Raw genomic sequence first — 26,435 nt, 5'->3', positions numbered from 1 at the left:
ATGTATTTATTTACTTGAGACTTCAGGCTTTTAACTGTGAGCCACTGTATTCAACAAACAGGTTGCAGTCCGTTTCATGTTTGAACAGCATTGAAATAAAATATTCCATTAATATAACATCCTTCCATGCTTAAAGGGTGAACCCTAACCCTAAGTAAGACGCTTTGTTGAATATTTCCATCAAAAATTGATGTTAAAAAAAAAGTGTTTTTTTTTTTAACACCCCTACAAAATATTGAGCTATTCTTCCCTTTTAAACTATAAAATCTTCCACTGACCTATAATTGCGTTCGTGGAAGGGCACCAAATCCGTTCTAGTTTATCCTTAAGGCGTTTGATAAGATTCACGAAAGGGCCTTTTAGTGTACTACAAAGTTAGAACCGTACAGTTGTCCAAAATGTCTTGGTAAGACTTTGTTACTACTAGGTGTGCTAAGGTAGGTGAGCTGGTGGCTTGCGCCTCTTGTTGCGGCTTGGAAAGCCCTGCAATGACCCGATGGGATATATTCAAGCTTAAAGCTGATATATTTATCAATATGTAGGGATGTGCAGTCATAAGAAAGATGTTAGATGATGTAGCGTTCATTTTCCAGTGGAGCATGGTTTCACATATTCAGTGGAACCTCCCGTTATATGCTTGGTGACCTTTTTTACTATTTAAATTTGGCAGGGTTGAGAACACTCTTCTTTTTGGTGTGCCAAATTTACCTAATATTATCCAGTTTTGAATAAAATATTAAAAAGTGTTTTTTGGGAGGTAGCTATAGTGTATCTAAGACTGCAGTTTCATCATTTTTAGTGTATTGGGCTTTTCCAGTGCTTTCTTTGTTTACCATGAAAGAAAAGGATATTAAAGCCTTTTGAGAGTCGGCGCAGCCTGCATCCGCTTGCATCAGTTTCTCCTCATGCTTTATTTTCCCCAGGTAAGCGAATGGCCATCCACATATCTGTATCAATGATAGAATTAGGCAAAATTCAAGGAAATCTGCCTCAGGGCTCTACAGCTAAGATGACTTGGATGCTAGGAGGTGTATTTTTATCCTCGCTGTGATAGTCATTGTGGTTATCGTCGTCTCGCAGCGCGTTTCTCACAAACACAAGCTGGCCGCCTCACAGAGGTAGAAAACGGTGCGAGTGGGAGGATGAGAGGGAACATTGTATTCTCTTCTTCAGCTTAAGAGACAGACAGAGTGGAGCAGGTTGTGTGAGGATATTTGCTGTGGAGAACAATGTCTAACTCTTGCCTCAGGGACACCTTTTACCCCCGCTCATGCTGCACGAGAGTTGGAACATTCCTCGGCGTCAGGAGGTATTTTCAGTGCGCGCGTGCACTTTTTTTTGTGTCGCCTTCAAGTCAAGAGGGTGTTGTGGATTTGTCTCGTTCCACTCAGCACACTTTTGGATGCCAATGTTATTTATTTATGACGAGATCCTTACACAAGGCACCCAAATGAAAGGGGACAAAAGCAGCCGCAAGAGCAGAATGTTGGAAATAAACATCTGTGATAATCAAAAACACATAAAAGTATCTTGAGATAACATTTTATTTTAAATCAAACTAAGATAAATGGTAGCATGTAGTATTCAGCTGGATAGAAATTTGTTATAAATGAGAAATCTTGTAGTTTGTATTTAGAGCGAGTGTTAGAGCGACAGCATCCTTGATTTCACCGCTGAGTGAGTGCCCTGAAAGACTCCAGTATTATAACTTTTGGAGGCAGCACTGTATACATTATACAAACGTGCCTGTTATCAGAATTTAAAATAATCTGTGTACCAATCAAAACTAATTGCATCTGAGCTTTGACATGACAGTGTAGTAAGGCCACCGCTTGAAAGTGGCTCTAGATCGTTGCGATCTATGAGAAACTCTTGGACGAGGGTGGCTATTATGAAAATTAGTCCCATTTTGAGAAATAGGCAGATGACTAAAGATTATGTTCAGGATTTTTTGTCCGATCAGTGATCAATGAATTTGAAGAAAAAAAGTGATAACTGATTGGAAGATCAGATTTGATCAGAAGATGGATCAATACTGTATAGCTATTTAAAAAAAAAGTTTTTGTTTACTCTACAGTCGTGCGCCACCGTTTTGCGGGGGATAGGGACCGGACCGTCCCATGAATAGCAAAAACACGCATATAATTGACGCTAATTGAAAGGCATTTTTTAAAAAACCTTCAATGCTGACTTAAGGCCTAGATACACCAATGGGCCGTCTGATCAGTGTATAAATTGCTGTCGTGAAGTCGAATCGAGTTGGAATACATCGTTTACATTTTAAAACAATTCTTATTTTTTTAAATAGTCGCCGTTCCTGCACCTCGTCACGGTGCCCTCGGAGCGTCCAATAAGCACAGCCAGGCGGTAGTAATTCAATCATAGCGGTCGACTCACCAGCGACAGTCCAGGTCTCCGTCAGGCAGAGGAAATCCAAGTTGTTGGAAAGAAAAAACTCCCTCAAAATAAACGTTTGGTTTGTCAAAGACCGCGCATTTAACACCGCGATCCTTGTGGGAAAGCAGATTAATTCTCCGTCCATTATTTCCTATGGAAAAAAATGTTTGCAAATGCGACAAAATCTGCAATCAACCGAATGGCGTTCAACCACTGTAATCACAATCTCACACCGGCATTATTGCAAGGCGGCGGCGGATCTGTGATGTCATCCATCACCGCACTCTTGTCTGGCGTCATCAATTACTCGCAGGAAAACAACATTAGAGGCCTGAATGGGACACAGAGTGGCGGCAGGCCTGACATGGTTGTGTTATACGATTACACAACCTGTTGGCCGCCCGCCTGTCAAGTGTCTGGCGGCCCTGATGAATGGCTGCAATACGCTGCTGTGCATCGCAACACACCACGCCACACACTCATTAATGGCTTCTCATAATGCTTGGGATGTTCCTCCAATGCCGCGGCTGGGGATTCACAGAGCGGCAGTGAGAAAGCTAGGGAGGGGGGGAGTGTAGTTGTAGCAGTCGGCTGAGAAACGGCGTTGGTGATTGCTCCGTTTTCCGTTGTGCCATTCAAGGCGGTAAACAAAGAAGGCCTCGATAGCGATAGCAGCCTCGTTTGAATCATTCCACAAGCGTAGTCGCTTATAACGCCGACAGACACGAGAGCACGCGGAAAGATGTAGGAATTATTGTTTCTAAAAGTGCAGCCCATATGCTCTTCTATTAGATGCATCCTTGTCCATCTGTGGCCTATTTGCATAGATTATCAAGCACGTGCGCAGCCAGCGCCGGCGTCACAATGGCCTGACGGAAGCCGAGCTTGATTGCTCTTTCTGGCAGTGAATTAGGAGAGCTCGCTATTCAAGACCCTCCGCGCTACTCCACAAACAGATGTGAGCCTCGCTAAGACGCCCGCCACTCCAGAGAGCGGCAAATTGTTTTCGATGAGCCGATTTAACGAGTGACGCCGGCTATCGTTGCCTGTTTCATGTGATTGGAGGCACAAGTAAAGGCATTTTGCAGATCGTAAATCAATGGTCCAAATTAGGGATAGACCGATAATCGGCCTGAGCGATTTAGATTAAAAAAAAAAATCTGACAGCCGATAAAAGGTAAATGTAAAACCATTTTAATCTCAGGTAATCATGTAGTCATTTAAATTTTCAGTTAACTTTATAAACGATGATGCTGACCCTGGGAACCATCTAAACTTTTTGTTTTTGTTCGACATTAAAACAAAGAAATTGTAAAGTTTTAAGATTTTAGTATTTTTACATTTTGGGAGAAAATATTAAAAAACTATAGAGAGCTTCCTTGTAACTTTTTAAGACGTACTGATAACCTTAGGAGCTCCCGGAACATTTTGTTAGAAATTTAAAATGAAATCTATTGTCTAAGATTAAAAAAAATCTACATTTACAACAATTGTTTAATAAAAAAAAGCCAAGATTGGCATTTGTATTTGAACGAATTTTGACTGCAAATATTTTTTGCCCCCTTTTTACGGAAAATGAATATCGGCTCCAAATCTCGGTTATCGGCCCCCTTGACTACTGAGAATCGGCATCAGTATCGGCCCTGAAAAAAACATATCGGTCTATCTCTAGTCCAAATTGTAATAGGGTTGGCGAGGGCCAATAGCTGTTACGGTTATCTTTTAAATGGAGACGCAATGAACCTTTGCATTCTGGTGGCGAATCGCGCCAGTCACAATGTTAGCAGTTTTGCCGTGTTCAAGTCTCTTTAAATATAGAGGTCAGAGTTCACTGACAACCTGTTGACGCAGAGCAGATTTATGCAGCGCGCACTCGCTCTCCACTGCAAACACACGCTCCCGCACACACGCGCACACACACTACTCTGCGGCCCAGTGCCTCGCAGCAGCGGTTTCCTTTCCGCCGCTGATCTTCCAAGCTTCAGATACCGGAGCCCTAGTTATTCTCCCTGACCCTCCTAATTGAGAACGGCTGTGGCTGCCGAGATGGAGCGAGCGCTAAGCAGACAGAGAGAGTGAGCGAGAGAGCAGATTCTTGCGTGAGAAGAAAGAAAGTGGCAACAAAAGAGCGGCCAAAAGAAAGCAGCGAGGAGCTAAGCCTGCGTAAGGCCAACGCTGGTCAAGTGGGGGGGATGGCTGCATGCTCAACAGTTGGCCTCCGTCCCAATTTGTCATGATTCATACTTCGGCATACACACTACTCGCTGGCCGCCAGCCAAACACACACAAGCACAATAGCGTCAATGTAGATTTGGCTCCATTCTATATAATCTACTACACTGTAACAACCGTGCTTGACTCTGCTCTACTCTCCATTATATTGTACTTGCAAAAGCTACTTTCTAGTACCTGGTCAGGCACAGGTCACCTGTTGCTGTGCCTTAGCTCTGAATGCTGCATTTTCTTGCTGTCTCCACTCAAATAAAATTGTTGTCCTTACCTGTCCTTGTATCTTCAAATAAAAAAAAGTCGCCATAACAAGGTTATTATGTAGACAAAAGCTATCAAATTACGGAAGCGTCGTATTTCCAGTGTTCAGTAAACATTTTTGATTGGTGAGAAGACACATACTTCCAAATACAGTTGAAACGTACTTGTAGGCTAAATGCTACAATGCCACTGGGTATTGTGCAAATCTATACCTTGTTGCATTATGGGAAAAAATGCCAAGCCTAAATCATGCACTGCTGATATAATAATAAATCATAAAAGTTATGAATAAACAATGTTTTTTACTTAATTTTTTAACATATTTGTATAATGTGGGCCAAAAAAATACTTTATTTTTCCCCACTCCTGCAAGTATGTTTGAACATATTGAACTAAAACTAAAATGGGAAAAAATATTTTTGTTAATGAAATAAAATAAAAGCCAAAATGCCTTTTAAAAAATGAAACCTACCAGACTACATCTTACATTTATAAAACTAACTAAAACCAACTATAATTGTTGCAAAAATGTCCTTTGTCAATTAATATCATACACGCAATTTCGGAGTTCATCGTAAATGTATTTATTTCAGTATTGCTGTACATCCATAACTACAGAGGAAGGAAGGTCAAAGAAGTGTTTGTTAATTGTTTATAATAATGCATCAGATTTATATAGCGCTTTTCTAGATATTCAAAGACGCTTTGCAATGGAATGGATACATTATTCATGCACTCACACATTCACACTGTGGTGCCGGTAAGCTACTTCAGTAGTCACAGCTGCCCTGTGCGCCTACGGCCCCTCCTACCACCACCACCAAACATTCGCACCTTCCATACACCAGTGTGATCAGCACTGGAGGCAATGTGTGTGAAGTGTTTTGCCCAAGGACACAACGACACATGACTTGGGGAGAGCGGGGATTGAACAGCCGACCTTCTGGTTACTGAACGACCGTCTCTACACCCTGTGGCCACGGCCGGCATATTTTTTTATTTTTTTATTTTACTTTACTACAGAATACTTAGTGACCCTTTTTTTCTTTTTCTTGCACTCGACAAATAAACTATATTTAAATATATATATATATATATATATATATATATATATATATATATATATATATATATTTTTTTTTTTTTTACTAGCACCAAAACTAATAAAAACTAACAAACGTGCTCTAAAAAGTAATTAAAACTAACTGTATTTAAAAAGCAAAACTCAAAACCCCACTCAACTTAACTAATCTTTATTTATATAGTATAGCTGTGGCTGTAACAAAGTGCTTTACAAAAAATAACAATAAACAATCATAACAAACCAACAAAAACTTTTTTTTTCATTCCTACAAAATAAAAGCTAACAATAATAAAAAATCCAAAGCTATTATAACCCTGGTGCTTAAAACATGGAACATGGTATATACCGGTACTGTATAGCTAAAAACGCTAACAAGAAACACACATGCTATTAGCTAGCCCTGCGGTATCGCACGGCACATTCTGCACTTATATTGGACAAAAGTATTGAGAAATGTGGCCTCCACACATAATACCTACAATTGTTTTTTCCCCCTTAAGTGTACTTTTGTAGCTATAACTGTGTCATTAGTGTTAACGGTCTAGTTTTGGTAGTTAGTAAATACTACATAACTTGTAGCATCTAATGTACTGGAAAGACTAGATTTTACATGGTTTGATGGGGTTGAGGTCGGGTTTGTCCCCCATAAACTCATCCAGAAATGCCTTTACAGAACAAAAAACTTACCATTCTCTAGCTATTACCCCAAAGTTATATCCCTAATATCTAGACAAGATGAATAATTTACTCAGTGGCACAAGCTACAGGCCCAAAACCACCTTTGTCCTTACTGTGTAGCGCATAAAAGGACAGACTAAAAGGGAAGGTTGGGAAGAGGAGTGGCAAGTTCAGTGACAGCTGCGTGCACGTGGTAGATGTGGACGAGCGACTGTCAGAGCAGATATTTCTGTTTAGTGCCGCCTGCCAGAGACACTCCTCATGTCATCGCTGGGTGCCTGCTGTCACTGGCTAAAACCAAGAGCGGCAGTGTGTGTTTGCGTGTCTGCCTGTGTGTTTGTGTATGACTGCGTGCGTGCGTGAGTGACAGTGACAGTGACAGTGACAGGGAGAGAAACTCGAGCAGCTGTCTTGAACGCTGCTCTGCACTGTTGCTTTCATCATCCCAATCCGCTCTAGTCAGATGTTGTTTGGTCACCTTTACTATGTTGAAAGAGCTTATTTAATATCAAATATGATGTAAACTTAAATCGCGTTTTTGTCAAACTCTTACTGTTATATTAGTTGAGTGTCTATTCCATTGAATGACTATTTCTATTCTAACTAACTAATGTCTATTCACTCACCATATTTCCTCAAATAGTCCCCTCCAATTAGTGGCCAGGGTGTCATCCACGTATGACAAGTAAAAGCCTCGCTCAAATAGCACATGAGGAAACAAACAGGCAGTACTTATCTTAGTTCTTAGATGCTATGTGTTCAATCACACACAATAGTTAACTTCTGAGACTATTTAAGATCCATTGCTAATCAAATAAGCAGCACCAAAGCAGATGAACTATAATGGGCGGGCCAAAAGTAGGGTTACAGTTACTTCATTATGTGTTTCACTTTAACAATCACGAAAATAATACTGAACTTTTATTCTATGCTACTTACTCATGTCTTAAAAACGTTATACATTTTATGGATTTTTTAAATTTATTTACAGGAACTCTAATATGTGAATATAATGTAATGTCTTAGTGTTAATCGTAACTCTACTTTTGACCCACCCTGTATAATGGAGACTTTTATTTTAGTTTTGTTTTGTTGTGTTGTGTTGAACTTTTTTTTATTTTTTTTTATCCCAAAACAGATTTATATTTGCAATGCCGACCTGGCAGCAGAAAGCAGAGTAATACAAAGCAAAAATAAACATAGATGTAAATACCTACACAACAAATTGTACAATGTGGATATAGTTACATATTTATATAGTACATTACATTGCATCATAGCACATGGTCAATAAAAGGTTCATAGGATTTTATTTGAGAGTGTGCCAGTTGTTTAGGGCAAAAAATTGAAAAAATTATCGGCCAAAGGTATTTGCGGTCTTTCAGAACAAAGATGTTCATAAAACTACTACAACAGAGAGTGCGAGTGGTGGTATGCATGGTGAGCAGGGAGCAAAGACAGGGTGGGGTCTTAGCAATGAGTGTTTAACAGGTAAACACGGACCAGTAAACTTGTCTGTGTGAATGAAGAAAGTAAAAAAAAATGCAGTTTAAATGTGCATTGTAATGTACCAGTAACATTGTTTCATCTTATTCCAAGAATGCTTTTGTACAAATAAAAATACCATAGACTTCTAAATCAACACCCCCAACTACCGTTTGTGGTCATTTTAGCTACAAAATTATAAGCAGTTGGCACTATGGTTCTTGTTATATGGCTTATAAGGCAAGCAGAATTTAGGTAGACTAAACGATTCAGTTGTAGGCGGATGAGTCTGTCAGTTGTGTGTAGGAGGAGGTACAAATGACATGAAATATTAAGGAAAAAGAAAGCTTAGTGTTTTACATTTCCCGGGTCAACTCAGTCAGTGTGGGTGGCTCAGGGAGGCCGTGCGCAGCTTCGCAGCAGCTGATCACAAAGCTTGCATGCCAACTTGGATATTTCATTTATTTGATCATCTTACAATGTTCTAATTAGCCAGGCAGCGCACTTATTATGAGTAATAAAATGAGTAAAAGATTAGCCCAGCTGTACTCGGAACAATCTGTCCAAATCTTACTTGGTCTCTTTTGCACTCACATAAAAAACTAGTTTTTTGGGGGGGGTTTTTGCCTTAAGTGTCTGCTTGCCATTGACTATTTGATTGCAATCATCTGTTTCTGGAGTGCCGTCGCCGAGATCACAAACATGTGCTTGTGGCCAAGTGAGATGGTCACAGTGTGAGGTAATGGAATGTTTAAAAAGAGTAAGAGCATGCGTGAGGAGCTGACGCTGGAATCCAAAGAGCTAAACACATTCATTGGCTTTTGAAAAATGCCTTCATTGAAAATCAAAATCAGTCAGAAGACCTTCACACCTTATAAATGGCACTGATACAAATAGAAGGGATGACTTTGACCCAGTAGTTTTTCCACTGATGTTACTACTATCAGCGCTTCTTAATCTTATAAAGGTGGTGTGTGTTGTTGCACTGAAACCTGTTGAGGCAGAAAATAAGCCCTTGCCAAAGATACCAAAGTTGTAGATATGCCATGGATGGACATTAACATTTTGACTAGATCAAGTTTTGGAACCAAACTAACCACTAACAAGTTGTGAATATGCGGTTCTGAATTCTACAGCAACCCATTTAGACAGCAAAATGTCAGGTGCCAAAAATACCCAAATTGTACAGACATTATCTGGTTGGTGGCTTTTACAGTTTTGTTCGCAACCCATTTAGGTAGCTAATTAGCCAATATAAAACATACCCGACTTGTAGATATGGGGTTGGTTGATATAAAAAATTCTGCAGCAACCCATTTAGTGAGCAAACTAACCAATGTGAAAGATACCTTCGTTGTAGATGTAGAAATAACCCCTTTAGGGAGAAAACTAGCCAGTGCCAATAATACAAAACGTCTTACATGCATGTGGTTGATTATGTGGTCGGTGGATTTTCCAATTTTGGTAGCAACCCATTTAGGCAGCTAACTAACCAATGCTAAGAATACCCAAGTTGAGTATCCATGGGGTTGGTGGATATTACAATTTCTGCAGCATCCTGTTTAGATAGCAACCCCAAAAAAATATGCCAAAGACAACTGAGTTGCAGCTCTATAAAACAACACTTTCAGGCAGCAAACTAGCCAATGCCAAAGATACCCAAGTTGTGGATACTGTATGTAGTGGGTGGATATTAAAATATCTACTATCTAACCGCTTACAAAGATACCTAAGTTGTGAATAGGCGGTTCTGAATTCTACAGCAACCCATTTAGGCAGCAAACTGGCAAATACCAAAGATACCCAAGTTGTACATACGTTATGTGGTCAGTAAATATTCAAATTTTTGCAGGAACCCATTTAGTCAGCTAATTAGCCAATGCTAAGGACACCCAAGTTGTTGGTAGATATTATAATTTCTGCAGCCCATTTAGTGAGCAAACTAACCAATGTCAAAGATACCCGAGTTGTAGATGTATAAAGAAACCCCTCTAGGCAGCAAAGTAGCAAATGAAAAACGTACCCAAGATGTTGATGTGCAGGTGTTCTATACTGTTATTTGTAGAGAAACCTGTTATTGCAGCATACTAGCCAATGAAAAACATACCCAAGATGTTGATATGCAGTTGTTCAATACTGTTATTTGTACAGAAACCTGTTATTGCAGTAAACTAGCCAATGCAAAACATGCCTGACCTGTAGATATGTAGTTGGTGCATATTTCAATGTGTATTGCAAACCATTTAGGCATCAAACTCGACAATTGACAAAAAAAAAAAAAATCAGGCTAATTCATGCAAGGGACCTCTGCAATGAAGAAATAAGATGTCTCACAAAATGCTTGAGCAAAATCATTGCCTGGTACGCGTCCAACCCACAATGGATAATTTGATCCACTTCCGATTCTAATTCACTTAAGCTTCCATGACATCTGCTTTAGGGAATCTCCCAACCACACACCCACACCCACGGCAACCTGGGGTGTGTTTCCCAAAGACGGGGATGTGTATAAGTGTAGTGGTGTGCACAGTAACACCGCCTGTAATTTAGTGGCAACCATGGCAACATTAGTCCAACTTTAGATTGTGAGCTGCCAGCGTCAGTGTCCCCTGACAGCCTTGTAACCACACACCCGTGTTTATGTTCTTTGGGTTAACACGGTTATCTCTGTACGTAACCTGAGCGCTCCACCTACACGGCCACTTGGCATACGGATCTTGCAGCTGCAGGACCTGCGTGTCTCTCTCTCTCTCTCTCTCTCTCTCTCTCTCTCTCTCTCTCTCTCTCTCTCTCTCTCTCTCTCTCTCTCTCTCTCCCTTTCTCTCTGTCTCTCTCTCTCTCTCTCTCTCTCTCTCTTTTTCTTTATCTTTCTCTCCCCAGAATGATCTGCAGGGACTTGCCAGTATTTTCATTCCCTCTGGAGGCATTTCCGCACACTAACAAAGCCCGGCCCGCGCAATGAAACACAGAGGAAGCAGCCTTTATCAAGGAAGCAAGCCATTTTTTTAAATGTAATGTTTGCACCGCTGACCCTGGCCAACAGTTTGTTACATGCAAATTTACTTTAGAGCTCAAGTCAAGTTTGCTCCGGGCTTTTGTTTGCTCTGTAACACGAGGACAAGCCTCTTCTGTGTGCCATTCACCAGACAAAGTTGCCTTCTGTTTGCCACTAATTAACAGCTACAATACCTAGCTTGTTGCTTAGCTTTTTCTTCATCGTCTTCTTTTTTTTTTAACGCGCCTTGTTAACCACTGACCCTTCATAGTTGCACTTCCTCGTGCGCTGCTTGCCAGAAGGAAATGTGCTCAACAAGGCCAGGTTGCAATTCTCCAGAGGGTCTGGCTCTGGTAAAGGGATTGAATTGAACCAATAACAGTAGAAAACTATTAAACGTTTTTACAACGCTGTCGAACTAAAGCAGTAAAAGTTGAACTCTTTATCCTGGCGTCTGCGATAAATAAACAGCGCGTCCCAATCGAGTCCATGTTGTGTTTATTTAAGGGCACATTTTTATGGTTTGCTTGAATATTAACTTTTCTCCTCACCGTGTGCCAACATTTTGTTTGGTCGGTTTTGCAAAGAACAATGTAGCTCGCGAGACCTCCGCGCAGAGACCGAACGGCACAGTTTGGAAACCGCAGAGCCACCGAGGCCTGTCCACAGCCAAGGCCCAGTGACACACGCTCCTGCCCATAAACAGGGATTTGGCCTTCTGGAGAAAATAACCTTGATAATTACTGAGTGTGAATAGACCTGCCCACTTGGGGAGGGAGGGAGAGCGCGAGACATAAGCATCCACGCATTCCTCCATGCTGAGTCATGCTGGTGCCGAGTTTCCCCTTGGTGCGCGCGGGTGCAAAGGGCTGCCGGCGCCACGCTCGTCGCCGAGGACATTTCGGAGGCTAACGAGAGCGCGGACCTCCGCCAAGGCTTTGTCACCTGTGTAATCAATCAGGAACCAAGGCAATGCTGTGTAAAAGATGCAACACAAGCGCAGGAGTCCTCGGTTTACGGCGGCACGCTCAGTTACTGCCGCACTTACTGTTTGTTTTATATACAGATGTTTACTGTCATTATAAATTAACAGTTGTGTTAATGGTAGATGATCCTGATTTTGATTATTGCATACAAAATCCTCACATACAAATTTGTGTTGTCGTCACCGTTGTAATTCTTTCTAAGTAGACCGCTACCTCTTTGCTACTGATTACTGCGACACGCTTTGAAATAACACATTTGCTCAGATTACCCAAAATTATTATTCATAATTGTATTCATCTATGTGAAGACTCTCATGATGCTAATGATTTCTCACAGTCATTATAAAAAATGATTTAATTTGGTAGGAAACAGATGAAATCAATAAACAACAGTTTATTTCTCCTTAAGCTCTGCAGTTGTTGATTATTTTCAAATGATCACTTCTAAAATAGGCCTCGGAAATCACAATGTCCTATTCCTGGTGAGCTACTGTTAGAATAGGCACATGTACTCTTTGAGGGCAAACATGTTTTTATTTTATTTTTTACTTTTCATTTATTTATTTATTTTCACAGTGCAGTATTTGTCTTTTAACCTAAATTGAAACTGAAGGGAATGTAGGTAAATTAATGTCATGGGTGAGTTGGAACTTAACCCGGATGATTTTGGATGATGGCCAGTTTACGCCCTAGACTGGTCGCCAGTCAATCACATAGTAGGAACCACGCTATCATGACGGGGGTGGGGGGGTGGGTGGGGGGTTGTTGTTAGTCAATAAAACAGGTTGATGTTAGGGCCCAACCGATTATTACAAAAAAATTGGTAAAAAAAACAAAAACATAATTCTTGTATTTACTTGATTATTGCCTTTATTGATATATCAAACTGTAAACAGGAGAAAACAAATCTGAATCTGGAAATGTTATTGACTAAATACATCTGTTGGACAAAGTGTCGGAAGACCTGTTGTAGACCAACATGGTGATGTTAGTGGTTGCTGGGAAGATGTAGACCGCCTCTGTGCAAGGCAGTGGACACCTACTTACACAATTTAAGTGTGAGCAAGCTCCTTTCTGGCCATGCACTTTTAATAAGCTTCATTCTACCTAAAAGTCAATGCAGAGTTGACACAAAAAAGTGCTTTGACAATGGTTTCAGATTGTGCATATTAAGGTGGGATGGAAGAAAAAGTAGCCTTTCCCACTCGCTCGCACTCTCTTCACACCACAAGTTTTCGTTTTCTTCATTTTGGGTTTGAACTGGCATGAGTACAGCAGCCGGGCCCGAGTGTCTGCGCTTGGCCCACCGCCTGACTGTCTGTTTGCCTGTCATTTCACCAGAACTTGTTGAACTTGCTAGGAAGGCCGTTCATTCTTGCCATACGTGGCCCAAACAGCCGTCACCACCGAGCACTGGCTTTTGCTTTGCTTCGAACTCTCATTTTGTTCAAACTCTCACTTTGTTTGGGTGAGCGTGCCCCTTCCAGAGTTTGAGAGATATTAGACAAACATTTGCACTGCGTATGTTGGCTCTTTTTTTCTTTCTTTTTTGCTTCGGCCCTGCACACTTCCCCTCTAAGTCTGCATTGCGTAATCGATTGATTCAAGTTAACAATTCTGGGTGGAATTGATTGTTAATTAATCGTGTCGTGAAGCAATTGAGGTAAAATGGAGTGCACTGTTTCAGTACAAATCGCAGAAGTACTGCTGATGCAGTCTCGACTGATTTACTGTCTAATAAAGTGACATCATCGAAGACATGGAAGTTGAGCTCCACCCAAGCAGACCTCCAATATCACTTATAACATAACAAAAATGACTTTCAAAACATTTAGAGTTACCGCACATTTTATTGACTGACTTCATCAAAGTAGTTGCCACCCGGTGTACCGGCCGGTGATAGAGTTGGGAAATGGACAGTTGACTAAATGGCAGTTTTGAAAGTGAGTTTTGTGAATGAGTGGATTATTGAGTGATGAGCTCAAAATTGGAGAATACAAAGTCTGGAAACTCTTTAAACTCACCACATTGCTATGTCATTGGTTAAATCTATGTCACCTAGTTTATGGGTGCCATTTTGTCAACGATACAAATTTCCAGCATTCCCTCGTGTTAACATTAGTCATTTATTGGCCTTTTTTTTCAAAGTGGATTTAAGGTGTTTTTTTAGCTGAACGGTTTGTTGTTTGGCTGGGTGAACTAGAGCCTTTTGTTTACTGTATCTAGAGAACACTCAACGCAAGCACCAGGCCAAGGTTCAAACCCTGTGCCTCTATCTCAGGGGGTGTCAAACTAATTTTAATTCAGGAACCACTTAGACCTAAATTTGATCTCAAGTGGGCCGGACCAGTTTGTCATTTAAGTGGTCGTCAGTGCACCCTTCAGTGGACAAAATTAGCAACAGTTAATTGTAGTGGAAAAACTGCAGTTTGTTTTCTGTCCTCACGGGCCTGACTGGACATCCCAACAGGTCAATTCTGGCCCGTGGGCCGTATGTTTGATATCTAAACTGTGAGGCAGTCGTGCTAACCGCTAGTTCAATGTGCTGCCTGAGATTCTTCTATGCCTATACCCTCCTGAGCTTGAGACCCAAGCTTTTGTTTGTTCCAAGAAGCATGCATGTTATATCCTCGCATGAGTATTCTGGGTCTCAGGGGGTAAAATCACAACAATGTAAATTTTTCCCATAGTTGATGAAGAAAATTAATTCAGAAAAAAAACATTTGTTTTCTTTTATTGTTTTTTCCTTCTCTTATTGGGGTCCTGCAATGTGACCGATGACCTGGTGCCTCACTCTAGTGCGTCCCTCTGTGACACACACAGTGAGGACACGGATGACAGCCATGACTCCATCCCTAACTCCATCCTCACCACTCTGCACTCCTAACATCTTCCCACTATGATTAGCGATCGTGTTCTTTTTTTTGTCTCTCGATTTCTGTGTGTCCTCTGTAATGTCTGGTGCCTCCTCCCGTGTCCTTGGAAAGACGCCTAATAAGCTCCGACACACACCGCTGTGTCTCCGCTCCATAGGCCTATTCTCCAGCGTCAGACAGCAAACACTCGAGTAAACAAAGACTACACTCACACACACATCCACACACGTACGCAACGCCATCCTAGCGTGCTAATAGACCCGCACACCAGCCCACCGAGGACGACGTCAACGCTAGCTCGCTAACGCTGACCTTCCGCGTGCCAATCACAACAAATCCGCCGCCGTTGGAATACAGCGAGGAAAGAAAACGCGGTGCAAATTGAAAGCAGAAATCCCCCCGTGGTGTGAGACAAGATGAGCCTTGGAATAAATTATTTAGACGGCAGCCTCTCGTTTTCCTGCACGATTCTCGCCTTCTGCTACGTTTAATAGCATCTGTGATGACGCCCAGTGGAGATTAATCCACATGTAGCACGCGTGTGTGTGTGTGTGGGCCGCTCACCTCACTTCTCATGTATCCCATTGTCGCGTGATGCTGAAACAAAGGCGCGACAGGGGAATTAGTTTATTCTCCTTCTTCTTCTTTGTGGGTGTAAATAAACAACTAAGCGAATCAATGCTTCCATTTGTTGCCTCTGTGATGGTGTCTGCAGGTGCCTAAAGCTCACGGCAGCCATGTTTCCAATGCACCACATCGGTCTCATGTTTCATTCGTAGGGATCCGTAAACAACCGCCTGGTTTTTGAATCCCACTTTTCAGTACAGTAAACCCCAAGCCCTGCCACAAATACCGAAAAACCGCATGTAATTTCATTCTGTCACTGTCAAAAAAAGAAGGAAATGAAAAGTATCTCCCTCTCACAGTTCTCTTAATAAGAGGCAATGCGGGCTGGCTTCAAGCTGTTTAATAGTCACTACCAGTTAATGTTTGCTTTAAAACTCACAAATAAAACAAAGGTAGAATTAAACGTTATATATTTAAACACCAACATGTTCAACTGCTAGCTTAACAATTAGCATCATGCAAAACGCCTAACAGGCTAATGGAATTTAGTGTTGCATTTATTGTCTCATTCACTGCCAATGACGGCTATAGACGTCAAAAATCCATTTTAACTGGGCAGGCAGTGAATGAATGATACACCTTCAATTACAGCACTTTAACACACACAGAGCAGAAATACCAACAAATAGCATTACATATTAATGATGTTACTCAAAGGCATATATTCTCTCTGCTTTGTGGGAACACTATTATTGGAGTCAGTAGGAGTAAGTTGGGGACTTGTGAAAGTATTAAGAAAAAAATCCTAATAGATGTTTGGCAGGTTTGAGGCTCCAGCATATAGACATTAACCACAGGCAAACAAGATAGCAAAGTCAGTAAGGAAGCATATGGTTTTTATTTTATTATCATCTAATAGCTTAGTTGAGGACCTTCTCAGCCTCTTCTTCTTCTTCTTCTTCTTCTTCTTCTTCTTCTTCTTCTTCTTCTTCTCTTACACTGCATGTCTTCAAGTAGACCTGTTGCACCTCTGAGTGTGAATGTCTGTTTTTGTCTGTATGTGCCCTGCTATTGCCTGTTGACCAGTCCAAGATGTCCAGTATCCCAAGTCATCCGGGATAGACTCTCGAGTTAACCGTGATTCTAATGAGCACAAGCGCTATATAAAATGGATAGAAGTATGAACACAGCAGCAGCTGAGACAAATGAGCAGGTGCGACTGTTAAGGAAATGCCAGCAGCAGCTTGTGTGTGCGTATGTGTGTTTGTGTAAGCATCAAGCGTTGTTTGCATTGTAATTATTGCAAAGGGTGTTCACTTGATGAGAGGCATTGTAGGTTGCTTACCTTGGTAAATCATTCATTCATAATTAATTTTACAAGATTTCCAACCATCCATGTTTAGAAAAATTGCTTTCCAGCTAGAATGCTTTAATTTTAATGTTATGGGTTCAAGGTTAGAAAGGTCTGAACAGATACAGCGCTTTACTGTAATTAGATGGGAACCCAATGTAAGGCTTATGCCACAGTTGCTCTGAATTAAGCATTGTTTAAATTCAGCATTGTTAATAACAAAAATATTTTTTTAGTGCTAGGTTCCGAATGGCACACGATGAACTAGCACGGGGAGAACATGCTAACTTGATGAGATTTGAACCCAGAACATTAGACCTGTGAGGTAGACATTCTAACCTCAAGAACACTGTGCTACTCTCCTAAACCATCTTAATTTGTCAGCAACACGATGTTTAAAATAAATGTTGTCATGCCCTGTAAATTTAAAATAATGTTCCACCTGCAGTATATTTAAAAGTCATCACACCCTGTTCACATGTTTTTTTTTGTGGTTTATTTATTTGATTTATTTTAACAACTTTTTCCACCAATAATATGACCGATAAACTGTACAACTCAAAAAAAAAAAAAATTGAATTGAAAATAAACAAAATAATGTGTTTGCAAAAGTGTGCACACCCTTTTATAACTAAGGATATGGTTGTGTTCAGAAATAACCAATCACATTCAAACTTATGTGGGAGTCAGCACATACCTGCCGGCTGCCACCAATTAAAGTTCTTCTAATACATCCCAAATATATTTCAGATGTTCTAGTAGGCTTTTCCTGACAATTTTGTCATCAGATTTTTACACCACAAGCCATGGTCTGCGGAAAGTTAAAGGTTACATTAATTGTAAATGGTTTGAAAAGGAAAACAAACAAAAAAATATATATATATCACAAAAACCTAGCATTCGAACAGGGGTGTGTATACTTTTTGAATCCATCGTACACAGAGCCTTCTTTGACAGTAACCTACAGTAGTTGAGTGAATCAGCAGCATTCTTATGCAGTGGTGCACATTCCTAAAGAATGAATGATCATTTCCTAATGGTAATTTTAACTACTCACTGTGTTATTGCCCTTAATTAGCGTCTTTATCTTGCAGTAACAATAATGGGCCGAGCACAAACAGGAGCATAGTCTTAGTGACGGTTCAGTGGCAAACAGTAAGTGTGTAAACATGGAAAACACACCTAAATGTCAAGAAAATTGCATAAAAAGGCTTCCTAATGAGTGCTCGACTGTCTCTGTGTTTAAATGGCCCGTCTATATTCCATACAGCAGTGTTAAATTACAGTATCAGATCATATTTAGTTAATTAAAAGGCATATGACTAATTAAATTGGACTCAAGCATTAGTTGAGGGGGTGAATAAAGCACAAAGGCGTATTTAGCTGTTAACTGTAATTAAATGCGGGGCAAACGGCAGCCTGTGAAGATACAGTATTTAAGTCGTCCTCGCGGACCGTACAGACTGACAAGATATTAACAATAAAGACAGAAGAAGTTGTTCCACTCATCTAGCAGAAATGATGAAAGCCTGCAGGCTTAACTGACAGCTGCTTTGGCAACTCGACGACACCAGAGAGAGCGAGAGAAAAAAATCAACTCGCATTTGTCGTTTCAAGTGTTTTAAGTGTGATATTTGTCAGGGATTAGATGTGCACGTTGTCAGGCCTTGTTACGCGCCTCCAATCTGTCAGAGGCGCGACAGGGGCGCTTTATTACATCTCGATAAACGACGCCACCTCCAGTCTTGTTTGCCTATCACCGAAAAGCACATTGTGTTTTGTCACACGCCTTGACGCCCGTCGCTCTTTCCGCTTTGTCTCGTTTCAGAAGCGAGCCTGTGATCGATGAGGATTAAGGCGCGGATTTTGTCGAAAGTGAATCGCGGGATCGCCCTCCTCCACTGGTAAGCATCTTGATTTCACACCTACGTTTCCAGTTCCAGCTCCAGCTCGTCTGGGGCGCCAGGAAATAGTGCTGGAGTTTTGCCAGACAGAAAAAGACGTGCAGACTTTGAATGATGCTTAACACTTTGTCCTTGGAGTGAAGAACTCAGACAATAATAGTGCCTGCTTGCTTGTAACAAGTGTGAACAGGATTATTGAATGTATGAAAATAAATTTATTCCAAAAATAACCTGCTAGATAGGATTTAAAACAATATTGATGTTATATTAGCGTGTTTCTTTGCCTTAGCTCAGAAAGCTGCAGTATTATTCTCCACAGTCTCCACTTTGCTGCAGTGGCCCTGATTCTTATCTCAAATGGAGTGTATACTTTCAGGCACAAGTAGAAATTATGACAATTAACACATATGCTAATGTTAGCTTACCCTGTCGCTGTGCCTCAGCTATGGACACTTTATTATGCACTCCATAGTCTCTACTTTGCTGCAGCAGCCCTTAATCTTCTCTCATGTGAAATTTGTCTCCTTAAAACATGGACCATATACTTAACATGTATACAAATTTGCTAAAGTTAGCTTAGCTTGTGGTTATATTCACAGTGGAAGGTGCATATTGTAATCCACAGTCTCCACTTTGTTGCAGCAGCCCTCAGTGTCCCCTCACACTAATAGTGTCTCTTTTACACATGGCATACAATATCAAACTAACAATGACAGCAATTGACACATGCTAAATTATCTTAGCCTGTTGTTGTGCCTTAGCAGCAGTATTATTACACTCCACAGTCTCCACTTGGCTGCAGCAGCCCTTGGTCTCCTTAACATACATTGGCATGGCATGTTCTTCTACAAATGACAACAATAAAGTAAACATGCATGCTAAAGTTAGATGTTCCTGTGCCTTAGCTCTGAATGCATACTCCACAGTCTAAATACATACTCCACAGTCTCCACATGTCTCCTTACTGGACAGAACATATGCAAAACAAAACTCACATGCTCTTGTGATCTTATTTTCTTACTGTAAATTATCTCGGAAAATGCGGTATTATACTCCATAGTCTCCACATTGCTGCAGCTGCCCCATCTCCTCTCATGTTAATTTCTCTCCTTACTGAGCAGAACATATGCAAAACAAAACACACATGCTAATACAGGATTATCTTCATACTTTAACTTCATTCCAGAAGATATAGCATTATACTGATACTCCACATTCTCCACTTTGCTCTAGTAGCCCTCTGTCTCCTCTCACATAAAATTTGTCTCCTTACTGGACAGAACATATGCAAAACAAAACTCACATGTTCGTGTGAGCTGAAAATGCAGTATTATATTGCGTAGTCTCCCCATTGCTGCAGCTGCCCCATCTCCTCTCATATATAATTTCTCTCCTTACTGAGCAGAACATATGCAAAACAAAACACACATGCTCATGCAGGATTATCATCATACTTTAACTTCATTCCAGAAGATGTAGCATTACACCGATACTCCACATTCTCCACTTTGCTGCAGCAGCCCTCTGTCTCCTCTCATATAAACTTTGTCTCACTACTGAGCAGAACATATGCAGAACAAAAGTCACATGCTAATGTGATCTTTTCTTCTTACTAAATGATATATATTGCTAGAAAAGTTTATCTTGTTGCTATACCTTCAGTCCATGAGTGTTACTATAGTCTACAGCCTCCACTTTGTTGCATCGTGCACTTCCAGTTGGTCTCTTTGCTGATAATTAAATCTACTTGACATTCCCTTGTTGTTGGTTAGCGTTCCTCCTGATGCCTTCAATGCAGCGTGGTTTTTGCAGCTTCCCGCATAAGTGGAAAACAGCTTTCCCCAAACCGGCACTGTGCAGCGGAAAATGACATAAAAGTACACACCCAAGACCAAAATTGAGACTTTTTGTCCCGCTACCTTATTTTGGGCCGCTATGCAAAATTGTTGACAGAGTAATTTGTGTTTGTGCACAACAGCATCAAAAACGCTGCAAGGTGAATAATTTTTGGTGGCATCTGCACATTGTGCAATATGCTAATGAGCTAAGCTGCAAAAGCCAGATTGCCAGGAGTGAGATGCGGGGCGAGGAAGGGGTGAGGCAGAAGGGAGGGAGAGGCAGAGTGGAAAAAGGGAGGAAAACAGACGGAAGCCTCCGTAAATTATGGATGCAACCTGCGATTTCCAAGAGGAAAAAAGAAAGGCGCGGTGAAACCTCAAGTCATGCATATCAGATTACGCATCTACTACATTTTCTTATCATGCTCCATGAGCAATCATGGATTGCAATCTAGCTCGTGTGTGTGTGTGTGGTGGATGGAAAAAGAGGAAGCACTTACACATTCATCCATGTCAAGTCGCGTGTGGCTGTGCACTCAAGCATTCCCTCAAGTCAATATGACGTGTGTCCAAAGCCATGTTGACATTTTTCTGCACTGTTGTGTTGCTTTGTGTTCCATTGCGTGCCCGAGCACTCGCAGTCGCATGACACTACACAGCCAGTGATGCTCACATCGCGCAGATTACGATGAAGACACACAGGATGCTGATACTCGTTTTCTTTTAATTGGAGCCATTTTGCTCATTATCAGTATTTTGCCTGCTTATGCATTTCAACAAAGCTAAAGTGCTCTCACGGCAACTTTGAATAATGGATTCATTCACTAACAGAGGGTTGTGTAATTGGCCCGTTTCCACCAAGCCATACAATTCATTTTGATATTTTTAGTTTTTTCCATATTGGTGAGGTGAATAAATAAGTTACCACTAATCACTACAGTTAATGACAGTAGAGAACCGTTTGCAATAGTAGTACTGTAGATTTTTGTTTTTATTCTGTATCTAAAGCCCCGTTACCACCATAAAGTACAGTTTGGTAAGGTACATATTTTAGTTTTTTGCATTGCCCAAAAAAGTTTGAAAGTGGAGCTACTAAAAATTCCAGTTATAACCAAACAGTACAGTTCATTTGCAGTTTGGTACGGCATTTAGTTTTGTTTCCATATTTGAGAAGTATGTGGAGAAGTGAAACCTTATTTCGCATTTCAACATTTTGTTTTTCCACTGTAAAAGATTCCAAAATATTCAACACATACCGCCCAACTTTTTGCCTTGTTGGCTTTTGTTAGCACACCAGTCAAAGTAATTAGCTATTGTTGGGTTGTTTAGGGTGGAACTAGATATGTTGCTGTCTAATGATTGGTTGACAGAGAAACCTCACTTGCGTGTTGAGAGTAGATGACAAAAATTGCCATTTTAATAAAGAGTTGTTTGTCATTCTAATTACGTAGCTTGGGTTTTCCAATCTGTACCAAACTCACAAACTTATGCTTGTTAAAAAAGTGACTTCACTAACTGTTAGTGGTGCAACGGATCACAAAAGTCGCGGTTCGGATCGGATCACGGATTTGAGTCACAGATTGGATCATTTTTTGGATCAGCCCCAAAAAATAAATAAATAAATAAATAGAACTAACTGTCTTCATTTATTTTGTAAAGCGCTTTTTCCATTTAAAATTTTTATAAAAAATCAATCCAAAAGGTTTAATATAGCTATGTAGGATTTAGTGTTTTGATTTATTTTGTAAAACGCCTTTTCCCATTACATAAAATTTTTTATAATTAAAATAAATTCAAAATGTCTAATATAGCCGTTTAGAATACAACTTTTAAGTGCAATATCAATTAGCGATAGAACGTGAGTTTGGGATAGCGTTGTGTTGATGTTGGTCACAATCAACTACGATTATAGAAAGGTCTAAAAGGGAAGTCAAGCTAGCCATCGCGCCACGACGTGGGCGAACTTCACAGTAAAAGTGTACTAAGGCTATTTGCATTGCCGTCAATGTACTACTACTGTATTTGGTAAACTTTATTATGATGTTAGGCTTAGCGTGTTACGTTGAATATGTTTCAGCTTCCTTGACATGTCAGAATGGTATTGTTGGTATTGTGTTAACATTTTAGACGGTTGGTATTCACTTAAATGTTGTTCTCACTTTTGGCTATTTAAGATGTCAGATGTATATGTTATAGTGCTGCATAGTGATTACTCCCATGTCAACACAGCCCAGATAAAGGGTGCTTGTTGGAAATGAAGCTTCATCAGTGTGGCCCTCTGGTTTCAGACCCGCCTTCCCTTAGTACCATAGAACCTTCTGGACATGATGTTCATATTTCTAAAGGGAGATTACCTCGTTTCCATTCCGCTGCAATGCCTGCTATTCAATTTGGCCCGCAGTGTTAGACGAGGATGATGTTTTCTAAGAATTGGACCGGAGCCGCGTATTGCACTTTAGAGTGAGATGGGTTCGTAAACGATGTAGCTGTCCCTGATCTCGCCCTGCATGTAAATGTGTGTTAATGTGCAAAGTAGGTCATTTATTTGGAGCATAGTGTGCCGCTCTGACACAGTGGGGGAATCATTTCACAGGCAGACATACAGTAGCTTCTTGATTGGGGGATTTAGTCTGCTGATATGTTGTTAATATGTGGAGAATAACACGCCAGAGGCGAGGACTTTGGGGGGGGGGGGGGTGTTTGGGATATGGTGTAAAAGGTGAAAATTGCCCCAATGCGTCCACAAGCGGCATCAGTAACCGCAACCTCAGATAGCAGCCCGAAAAATCTGACAAAATCAGATTACCAAACAAACAACTAAGAGGATTAATTCTGATCTCTTTTTTTGCCATCAGATGGACATTAAATCTGCAGTCTATAAAATCCCTTCCAATGATTTTCTATTTGACTTCACAGCCCTTATTTTCTGCTCACATATTTGGACGCCAGCTTTTCTCTTCTGTGTGAACTCTGCCCTTTTGTTCTGCCTGGAGAAATTGCTTCTCTAAACAGGCCTATCGCGTCGCTCTTTAAAAATATCTTGGCGGGGTGCGCAAATCTGACCTCCGATCAGATGCTGCGCTGCTGCCCGATAAGCCCCGTACCATGTTATTATTATGCTTTCTACTTGGCCGTGCGCGGAGGCATACCAGCAGTCCTAATTAATAGAATTACAAGTGACGTATCATGGAAAATTGACTTTTTAATTTCTTGTATGCAAATAGTTTCTGGAGTTCCCGCCCACCCATCAAGTGTGAAACTACACCCACCAAGTTAGTTTTGCTAAATTGTGACCTGTTTGTTCGCTGAATGTGCCACATAGACGGATTGATGTACTAATTTGATTCATCTATTTTGTATAGTGCTTGTCCTCAGGGTCACGGGTGAGCTGGAAAATATTCTAGTTGACCTGTTTTCTAGACTGAGAGGGAGTGCATTTAATTGTATAGCACAATTCACTCTCACATTCACACCTATAGACAATTTAGTGTAAGATTTTATTTATTTTTATAGCTTTTATTTTATAGTTTATTTCTCTATTTCTTTATTTGTATTTAACAAATCAAAGGTCCATTCATGAAGGACGGTCAGGCCACATCTGATAATACTGTAATAGAGTGCACTCCCGCTTTTATCGGCAGCCTCCACGAGTACTTGATGCATTAAAATTAGGGATGGTCGTGTATTTTTTTCGCACCGATACCAGTACGAGTACCCAACTGGGCAGTCACCAATACGGAATACCGATACCACTTGTACATACAATTCCTCGAATAAACAATGACAGATCATTTTAAAGAAAGACCTACAGTATATATCCTAATATAGCATTTTCCCTTTAAATTGCATGAAATTAATGGCAATTTTCTATTCTTCTAATTCCTAGTTTTTGATTGTAAAACGGCCACACTGGTATCAGCCACCATCACGAAAATCCTTAAAATAAGGCTAGTATTGGCACAGATACCGTTTCTTGGTATCGGTACTCGCTCATCCCTAAAAAATATTTCAAAATATTTTGGGGGGGGGGGGAAATCTGAGAATATGTGAATCTGCGGGTGCCGGACTGTGCGTATGTGGGGGTCCACTGTATTTAAAAAATAATAATAATAATTTAAACAACTAAAGTATGAACTAAAAGAAAAATATTTAAACAAAAATAAAACATGAACCCTGCCATTAATTTATTATTTATTCGGTGGAAGTTAAAAACATTTTTTTTTTCGTTTTTAAATTAATTATTAATAACCAAATACAGATCGTTAAGGGAACCCAATCACAGAATTCTATGAAGAATACTGTTACGGCACTTCCTGTATTATGCTCTTATTCTGAAAGCCAAACCCCACCATCATGCATTCTGGTGCAACAAGTGATGGCTATTGCAAACAAGACACTAAACAGCACACCTGCATGTTGCTACACACTTTGTCATCAACACACACATTACTGACTGGCTGCACACTTTGCTTCCAGGAGGTCACTGTGACACCACTGTCTCATGAAATGGCCTGCGTAAATAACATATGTTCGCAAATGAAAACAAAAGTATGAAATGCTTAAAGTACAGTAAATTTGATTAGCATATTTTCCTGAACAATTTAAGGCCTTTGCTACAGGCTGTCTATCATTCATGTACTGATTCCGTTTTACGTAAACAAGCTGCATTTTGTTCTCTGACGGAATTTTTCTACAGCCCAGATGTTAAACATGCCAAGAGTCCACATTTTAGCATTATTGTGACATAGTAATTTTCTTTTGGTTTTGTGTCATCAGAAAAATGGCTCTTTCTTACATTTAACTCGTGAGAACCGGCGGCTTTGTTTACTAGGGACCCGCGGCATCACCGCTTCCTCCTTCGGGGGAAATAAAACACGACTTTATCATGTTAATATTTTATGAGGCTTAGCAGAAGGAAAGCTTTCAGATGAACTCTTCTCAGGCAACAAACGCAAACGGATGCTCAAGCGTCGAGCGCGATGCTGATACGAGGCGCCGTGTGCAAAAAGACAACCAAAAAGCGGCTTGCATCGTAATCATTCTTCCACACGCTAATAGCTGTTAACAGATGGCATCAACGCCTTTGCCGATGTGCTTTGATGATGACATTTTGCATCTCCCGCACACGTTTGCCTGACAAAAGGGAGCGTGGGGCTGTTTAGCCCTTCATTGTAACCAACTGGCCTGTAATCAGAACAAACCCAATCAACTCCGGAGCATAACCAGCCGCAGCGTGACATGTCAAGAGAAGCAGAATTATTTACGAGCGGCGTAATAGGCCCAGAGTGTGTCGTGTCGGCTTTGTATCGCATGTCAGCTGTGTTCCTGAGAGCACACACGGGAGAAAAACACACGCAGAGAGAGAAAGATGCAATAGGCGGAGTATGAACACTTCCCGGGCACGAGCACAACTTCTCATTTCCTCGATGGGGTCGGTCCAAGAATTGCACTTGGCTCGGCCTTTGACATGAGAACACACGCACACATGCAGACATAGGACGGAATAAGATAAGTGAAAATAAAAACTAAGCTCCTCAGACGTATTGCCAGAGTGTTTTTGGTGTTATTCACTAAACTGTGTTCTGGAAATGTTACTCTTACTAGAGGAAAGGATGGAAATATATGAGGTGTGTCAGAAAAGTTCCATGTTTGGTGTTTTGCCCTCCCCCTGGAGGCTTAATGGACTTCCCAGCCTTCTCTGCCACCCCTTCATGCACCCCTGGAAGGTTGCTTCCAGAATTCTCCACCATCTTGATGTTTTCTTCAAAATGGATCCTCCGGATG

General features: G+C 40.7%; 1 protein-coding gene across 2 annotated transcripts in view; it reads left to right on the top strand.

Moving 5' to 3' along the window:
- Positions 1-26,435, top strand: part of zmiz1a (zinc finger, MIZ-type containing 1a) — a 141,769-nt gene that overhangs the window by 44,852 nt on the left and 70,482 nt on the right. For both annotated transcript variants that reach the window (XM_086093289.1, XM_086093291.1), the window contains exon 3: positions 18,738-18,813. The gene's annotated coding sequence lies outside the window, so the exon portion shown is untranslated. The remainder of the gene's footprint in view (positions 1-18,737; positions 18,814-26,435) is intronic.

Source organism: Leptonotus elevatus, chromosome 13, assembly GCF_054856555.1.
Source record: "Leptonotus elevatus isolate MCC_2025b chromosome 13, RoL_Lele_1.0, whole genome shotgun sequence".
NCBI lineage: Eukaryota > Metazoa > Chordata > Actinopteri > Syngnathiformes > Syngnathidae > Leptonotus > Leptonotus elevatus.
This window is presented reverse-complemented; position numbering and strand designations above follow the sequence as displayed.